Source organism: Lactuca virosa, chromosome 8 (assembly GCF_052849685.1).
Source record: "Lactuca virosa cultivar CGN04683 chromosome 8, Lactuca_virosa_CGN04683_v6, whole genome shotgun sequence".
Lineage (NCBI taxonomy): Eukaryota > Viridiplantae > Streptophyta > Magnoliopsida > Asterales > Asteraceae > Lactuca > Lactuca virosa.
In genome coordinates this window covers 80338115-80345590 of record NC_136433.1, presented here as the reverse complement: position 1 = coordinate 80345590, position 7476 = coordinate 80338115, and the positions used below count along the sequence as shown (strand labels likewise).

General features: G+C 33.6%; 1 pseudogene; it reads right to left on the bottom strand.

The window, feature by feature from the left end:
- Window positions 1-2744: 2744 nt before the first annotated feature.
- The window catches only part of LOC145130540 (uncharacterized), a 43809-nt pseudogene continuing 39077 nt past the window's right edge, over window positions 2745-7476 (bottom strand).

Here is a 7476-nt window from a genome sequence, read left to right as displayed (position 1 = left end):
GTCGGCCTTGGTTGTTGGATTAGATATCTAAGCCCATAACTATTATTGGTATGTACTCGACCCGAGAGTAGCATGGTCCATTTGGGTTGCATATCATCAGGACAATTTGTTAGGATGGACTTTTGAGAGAAGAGGTTATATATGATTTATTAATATATTATAAGTTATAATATATTAATATGAAATCATATGTTTTAATTAGTATTGATCAAGAACTAATTTGGAATTAATTTAGTGATCAAAAGAGACTAATTAAATCTATGGGGACTAATTATGGTAATTAGTTATATTTATATGTGTTGGGCTTATGATCCATGTTGGACCAAGTTTATGTATGGATACATAAAGAGTTGGGTCACATGAACCATGGATCATAAACCCATGGGTATGGATTTGGGTTATACCCATGACCTTTGAAATCCAACATATAAATACATGTTCTTAACCTAAAAAACGCCTACATGCTTGTTCTTAGATGTCATGGGTGTTTTTGGGTGCATGAAATTCTCTCTCAAGTTCCACCTTTGTCCATGATGTGTTGTGACTTCATTTGAGGCTTCCACATTATTGGGGCTAAGCTCTTTAAGGCCAAATTCATCAAGTTCTACAAGCTACACAAAGAGGTAAACTTCTAACTAGTATTTTATGTAGTTTATATCATTTGTATGCTAGTTGTAGGCTTAAAGCTTTGGAAACCATGTGCATGTATAATTAGTGAAAACATAGATCCAAAGCTTCTAGGGTTGTATGTGCACCATAGGATGTTGTAGTATACATAACCCAACAGTGGTATCAGAACCATGGATCATAAACCCATGGGTATGGATTTGGGTTATACCCATGACCTTTGAAATCCAATATATAAATACATGTTCTTAACCTAAAAAACGCCTACATGCTTGTTCTTGGATATCATGGGTGTTTTTGGGTGCATGGAATTCTCTCTCAAGTTCCACCTTTGTCCATGATGTGTTGTGACTTCATTTGAGGCTTCCACACTATTGGGGCTAAGCTCTTTAAGGCCAAATTCATCAAGTTCTACAAGCTACACAAAGAGGTAAACTTCTAACTAGTATTTTATGTAGTTTATATAATTTGTATGCTAGTTATAGGCTTAAAGCTTTGGAAACCATTTGCATGTATAATTAGTGAAAACATAGATCCAAAGCTTCTAGGGTTGTATGTGCACCATAGGATGTTGTAGTATACATAACCCAACAGTGGTATCAGAGCCATTAGTTGTTTTCTGTTACATTGATGCAAATGTTTGATTTTCAAAGTTGAAAAAAAAAGAAAAAAAAACATGAAGTTTGTCAAATTTTAAGATAATTACTTGTTTTGTGAAAAACTAATTATTTGTAAAATTTGAATCATTTGCTATATGAGTTGAATTAGGTCAAATTTAGTAAAAGATAAAATGATATAATTATTTTATTAGTTTTAATAGTTTGATCTAAAGAGTTTTTTTTAAACCTCCATAAGTTATGGATATGAAAGTTTAAAAAAAAAAAATTGATTCAAAGTTTTTTATGGAGTTACAAAACTTGGTGTTAATGTTTTAAAGAATTCCATAACTTGTTCTTAAGTTATGGAACATGAAAAGTTTCATCATAAAACAAGCATTTAACTCCATAAGTTATGGAATCCAAAAGTTTTCAAGAGTTACAAAACTTGCTCTCAAGTTTTGGAATTTGAAAAAAAAATTTTATGAAAAAAAAATGAATTCTAAAACTCTTGGGTTCATAACTTAAACAATTAATTAAATTGTTTTAATTTTGAATTTAATAATTGGAATTATGATGTTTTGTTGAATAGTTCAAATTAACTCTTATGGACTTTATTAATAGTTAATTAAAGCATTTAATTAAAAGAGTATTATTAAATCCATAAATATATGGTTTGAGTTTAATTAAATTAAAAGTCTAGTTTAATTAATAGATTAAACCACCAAGTATTTTAAATGTCTAAAATACACTCTTATACTATTATAATATTAAAAGTTTAATATATTATATGTATAAGTAAAAAGTCGGTATTACCGTTAGTAGGCCTCATTCACGAAGCCAGTCTATAAGGGGGTATAAGGTTATTGCCTATAAAATGGCATTTTAATGGGTGTCCACTCTCACCCACCGCTTCCTTCACTGATAGAGGGTCGTTAGTCGAACGGGTAGCACAAGACATTAATTCTCCCTTCATTAAAAGTATAGTGATAAATATAAATTAACTAAACTTTATTAAATTACCAATCTTAGTTACTTTAGGAAAATGTGAATTTGGTGCTAACCCATGAAATTGCACTTTGCACCATGTTAAGTCGTTAGTGGAGCGTGTGTGGTTAACCGGCACACTAATCTGGGACTGACAGTGCGTGGCAAAGGGTAGCTTGATGTTAATCATAGATCAATGGAGCGTGTGTGGTTAACCGGCACATTGATTAGGTGGTTGTAACATTAAGTGTACCAAGTTAATTTGCATGGTTATTCACTCCTTGTTTGTGATCCTCGGCATCCCAGTCACAAAACTGAAGGGCACAATCGAGATTTAAACAGGGGCGGAGCTTGAACGATTCATTGGGGGGGGGGGGGCGAAAGTATTAAAAACCTAAATTTAACGTTTTTACACATAAAATAATCATTTTTTCCAGCAAGTAAACACCAAAAATACCTATAATTACGGTTCTTACACATAAAAAAATCAAATTTTTTTCAACAACTAAACACCAAAAATACCTAAAAGAAGAATTACAACTCAGCTCGATGACCTTTAAGGTCTTTAAATTCATCAATTACTGACTTCGTATTAATGTTTTCAGCAATTTCTCTTTCTATGTAAACCACCAAGTTGTTTGCAAGAAAGTCATCTGACATCTTATTGCGAAGGCGGTTCTTGAATATTTTCATTGCTGAAAAGCCCCTCTCTGTTGTTGCGGTAGAAACTGGAAGTGTCAAGATTAACCGAACCACTCTATAAAGCAAATAATATGTCTCACGTTTTTGAGTTTCTACAAGACCCTTACATAGGTCAGCAATAGTTGATACACCACTTAGCCTGGGATTCTTTTTCATATCGATATTAAAAATCTCCAATTGATATCGTAATTGAATTCTCTCTGGCTCCGTAAAATCTTCAGGATAATACTTTTCAACAAGAAGACAAATCTGATCAATGTTAATCACGTTAGGGTGTACTTTTGAAACTAAAGTAGAACTAAGACTTAACAACTCCATCGCTTGATCATTGAATCTACTATTCAACTCATGTAACTGTTTGTCCAATGTGGATGTAAACAAATCTACTCGATAAAAATGTTCAAATGTAACATGATTATCGCCTTTTCGAGGCCGATATCGAGTAGAAGTATATGGAGCTTTCATATCTGGCATATCTACTTGATGTTTCTCACAAAATAACTTTACTTGTGCAAATATAGAATCCCATCTGTTGTTCCTGAAATCATTTAGACTCTCCTTTGTTGCTGAAACTAACTCCATGGCATTAAGAATATCTTGGGATTTCTTTTGTAGAGCTTGAGAAAGTATATCAGTTTTTCCCATTACTTCTTTCATCAAGTGAAGAATAAAAACAAACTCAAATGATTTCAGGAAACAGTAAGCTGCATCAGCATCTCCGCGTTGAGAATAAGTAGTAGATACATCATCAATTATTCCCTGGAGAACAACACGAGTACAATCAAACATGTTAAGCAAACTGCAAATGGAACGAAAATGAGAACCCCAACGTGTATCACCAGCTCTTCTTAATGTCCCAACTTGATTCAATCCTTTACCTGATTCGATTTCACCAAGTTCCAATAAAAGTTCAATCTCAGTTGCCTTTGCCTTTTTAACTCATCATGACGTTTACTGGAAGCACAAACTACATTAATTGTAAAAATTAAGTTTGTAAAAAATTGGTGTATAGGAATAATTTCCCTTGAAGCAGCCACCAATGCTAGTTGTAATCTGTGAGCGAAGCAGTGAACATAATATGCATAAGGACAATCCTTAAGAACAAGTGCCTGCAATCCATTCCATTCCCCTCTCATATTACTAGCACCATCATAACCTTGGCCACGGATTTTACTAACATCAAACTGATAGTGCAAAAGTTGGGTCCACATATTTGTTTTCAAGGTTAATGATAAGGTGTCCCTAACATGAACCAAATCCAAGAACCTTTCCTGTATGATCCCTTCTGCATCAACAAATCTCAAAACTATGGCCATTTGCTCTTTTTTAGACTCATCTCGTGACTCATCAACCATGAAACAAAAGTATGAATCCCCGACTTCACTACGAATATGCTTCTGAACTTTATTTGCAATAATACTAAGAATTTCTTTTTGAATATCTCCAGAAGTATACTTTGAATTGTAAGGAGCTTTCTCTAATATAACATTTGCAACTTCATCATTATAAGATGCTAGAAGTTTTAGTAGTTGAAGAAAATTACCTCGATTTTTGGAATTAGGCGTTTCATCATGTCCTCGTAAAGCACAAGCTTGGAATGTCAACCAACGAACTGTGTCAATTGAAGCTTTTAATCGTAAACGGTTCTTCAGTATTTGTGTTTCATTTTGCTTCACTATGATATTTTCAATGTGTGTTGCTTGATTCATCAAGTTTTCAGCAAATGTAACAGCATTTCTATGTTGTGAACAACCTAAATGCTTCAAGAATGCACACTTTTTCCCATCATTAACTTTTTTCCAATTGTCAAATCCTTTAACAGTAAATGCATCGTAACCATTGCACACACTTGGTTTATCATTAAATATATAACAAATAAAACAATAAGAAGCATGTGTTGTTAGAGAATACTCTACCCAATTAGGGAAAATGTTGAACCAAGAATATTGGAATCTACGAGGATGTTTCTTTGAACCTTTAGCATGATATTCTTGAAGACGTATTTGGAAAGGTCCTAAAGTCATATAAGCTCGTCTTACTTGTTCCCTTAAATTAACCGGATATTCCCACATTTGTTTTCGTTTAGCGGGATCTCTTTCTAGATTTTTAAGATCCACTTCATTAGGATTTGATTGTGTAGCTTCAGAAATATCATTCTCTTGTTGATTTTCATGTTCTTGCGGTTGCGGTTCACTTGTTGAAGCTTTGTGACGTTTACTCTGTTGATTTTCATTATGAGTTTCTTCATCATCATTCTTTCTTTTGAAAAAACAATCAATGGTTTTCATCTTTCCCATAAAATTGTAAGCTTTGTGTGATTGTATCTATAAAAATCAAAATTGAAATCATAATCTCATATTTCATAAACAAACAACCCAAATTCTACAAAAATGCTTATTTCTACAAATCTTATTTTTGCAAAATTTTGCAAAATTCTAAATTCAATTAACCAACAATGCTACAAATTTTATTTATGAGAAATCATTTACCTAACAATGCTCCTAAATCCTAACAATAAAAAATCTAAATCAATTAACTAACAATTACATGATATAAAATAATTAAAAACAGTCAAACATTGTTGATTTTGATTTAGGAAAAAATAATCTAACAGTTAAACATAATTGAGATCAATCATTGATTCCAATAGCGTAGTAGGGACGTAGGGCAGTTAAATATAACTGAGACTTGAGAGATTAATAGATTATGATTTCTGCATTTGAAGACAAACAAAAAATAGAAAAAAAAAAGAAGAAGACAAACCTGATTAAGTAATCGACTCCAGCAGAGGCGCACGGCAGCAGGCTTGCAGCGACAGCATTCAGCGTGCAACACAGCAGCAGGCAAAGACCAATGGCGATTGACGAATTGAGTCAATTGAATAATGACATACTGGACTATTGGAATCCCTTTTTTTGTTTCATTCGGACTATAGGAAAGCAATGGGGGGCCGGCCTAATTTTTTAATGTATATGGAATAATATGGATAAAAAAACATGGGTTATTTAGACTTCTAATAAAAAAATCAGGGGGGGCCACAACCCCCCCTGGCCCTATATATCCTTCGCCCATGGATTTAAACATGCCATTGAATAGTTCAATGAATCTCAAAAGATCTAGGAGTTTCAATTCATTTAAAACCTAATGTTAAATTTTGTTTTTCATGGTGGAAATCGGTAAATCGTCATTTACCTACCTTCAAATATTTTGTAGCTTGGATTACGACATCCCTATTCCAAGTTATAAAATATTGTGTTGCGTCCTAGCCTTAATATTTCACATTGGGTGTTATATTAAGGACCTAAATCAACTAAACTTGAAATTCTCCCTCATAGATGTCTAGTTATGACAACTATGGTCTTCCATATCCTTTTGGATAAAGTTATTCTAATGAATATGATATCCCAAATGGCGATCAAGGTGAAAGATTAATCCCTTTGTTGTGCATTAATGGGACTGGAAATCATACCTCACTTGCTCCACCTCCTCCAATTATTCTCCCTAACCCACAAGTTCAAAGACTTGAAAAGTTCAAGGCCACTCAAGCCCTATTGGTACGATGGAAAGTTTATGTGTGCTCACATCTTGGAGATGAAGTCACATATTGACAAGCCGGGAGAGTTGGGTATCAAAGTCTTGAGGAAGTTGGTTGTTGACTAGGTTCTTCAGTCACTTCCTAAGTCACATAGTGAGTTCTTTAAGGACTACTATGTGACAGACCATGACATGACCCTTAATGATCTTACCTATTTGCTTGATGCTACTGAATCAACAATGATTTGGAGCACTGGTAAAGCAAATTTGATTGGAAGATCTACTTTCCAAACTTACATGGACATTGACAATGGTAAAATTGGAAGTCCAGAAAAGCTTTCTCTTCCCAATGGAAAGGGATCGACCATAGTCAACCCGGTTGACCAAATGGTAACGAGAAAGGCTAAGTCTGAGATAGTCTCATGTACCATTACTAAAGAGTTCATATGTTTCTATTGCCAAAAGAAGGGGCATTGGTTGCGACGCTGCCTTATTTACCTGGAAGTTCACTAGGATGGTAAAAGTCAAAAATTTGACTATCCTTCAGGTAAAGTCCACTATCTAACTCTATTAAGTTCCGATTTGGAGATTCTTATTACATTATGTGACTAGGTCGCATATTGATATTTTGTAGAATCAAAGAACTGAAAGGGAACTTAAAGGAAGAGTAAGCTGATTCTGATCGCGAAGATGGATTTCGATCGCATGATTCGAAGATCAAAATTTTGAGCTGCTGCTTAAGAGATATGATAAATTGCTTAGGAATAGATAACAACATAGTTTTCATTTGTATTTGCATTGTAAGGATAAGTTTTCCGCAAATTTTATAAAGAAAAGTTTTTATTTATTTTAAGTATCCTTACAATGACATTTGTGAAACTTGTTGTTTATATGATTCCATTGATAGCAATATTGGAAAATGGATTTGATTCTTTCGTTTGTGGTAGTGTCATAATTTACCAAATAAGGAAAGATTTTCATCACCCAAGTTTCAGTTGTATAGAAACTTGGAATCATGCAACTTGTATTG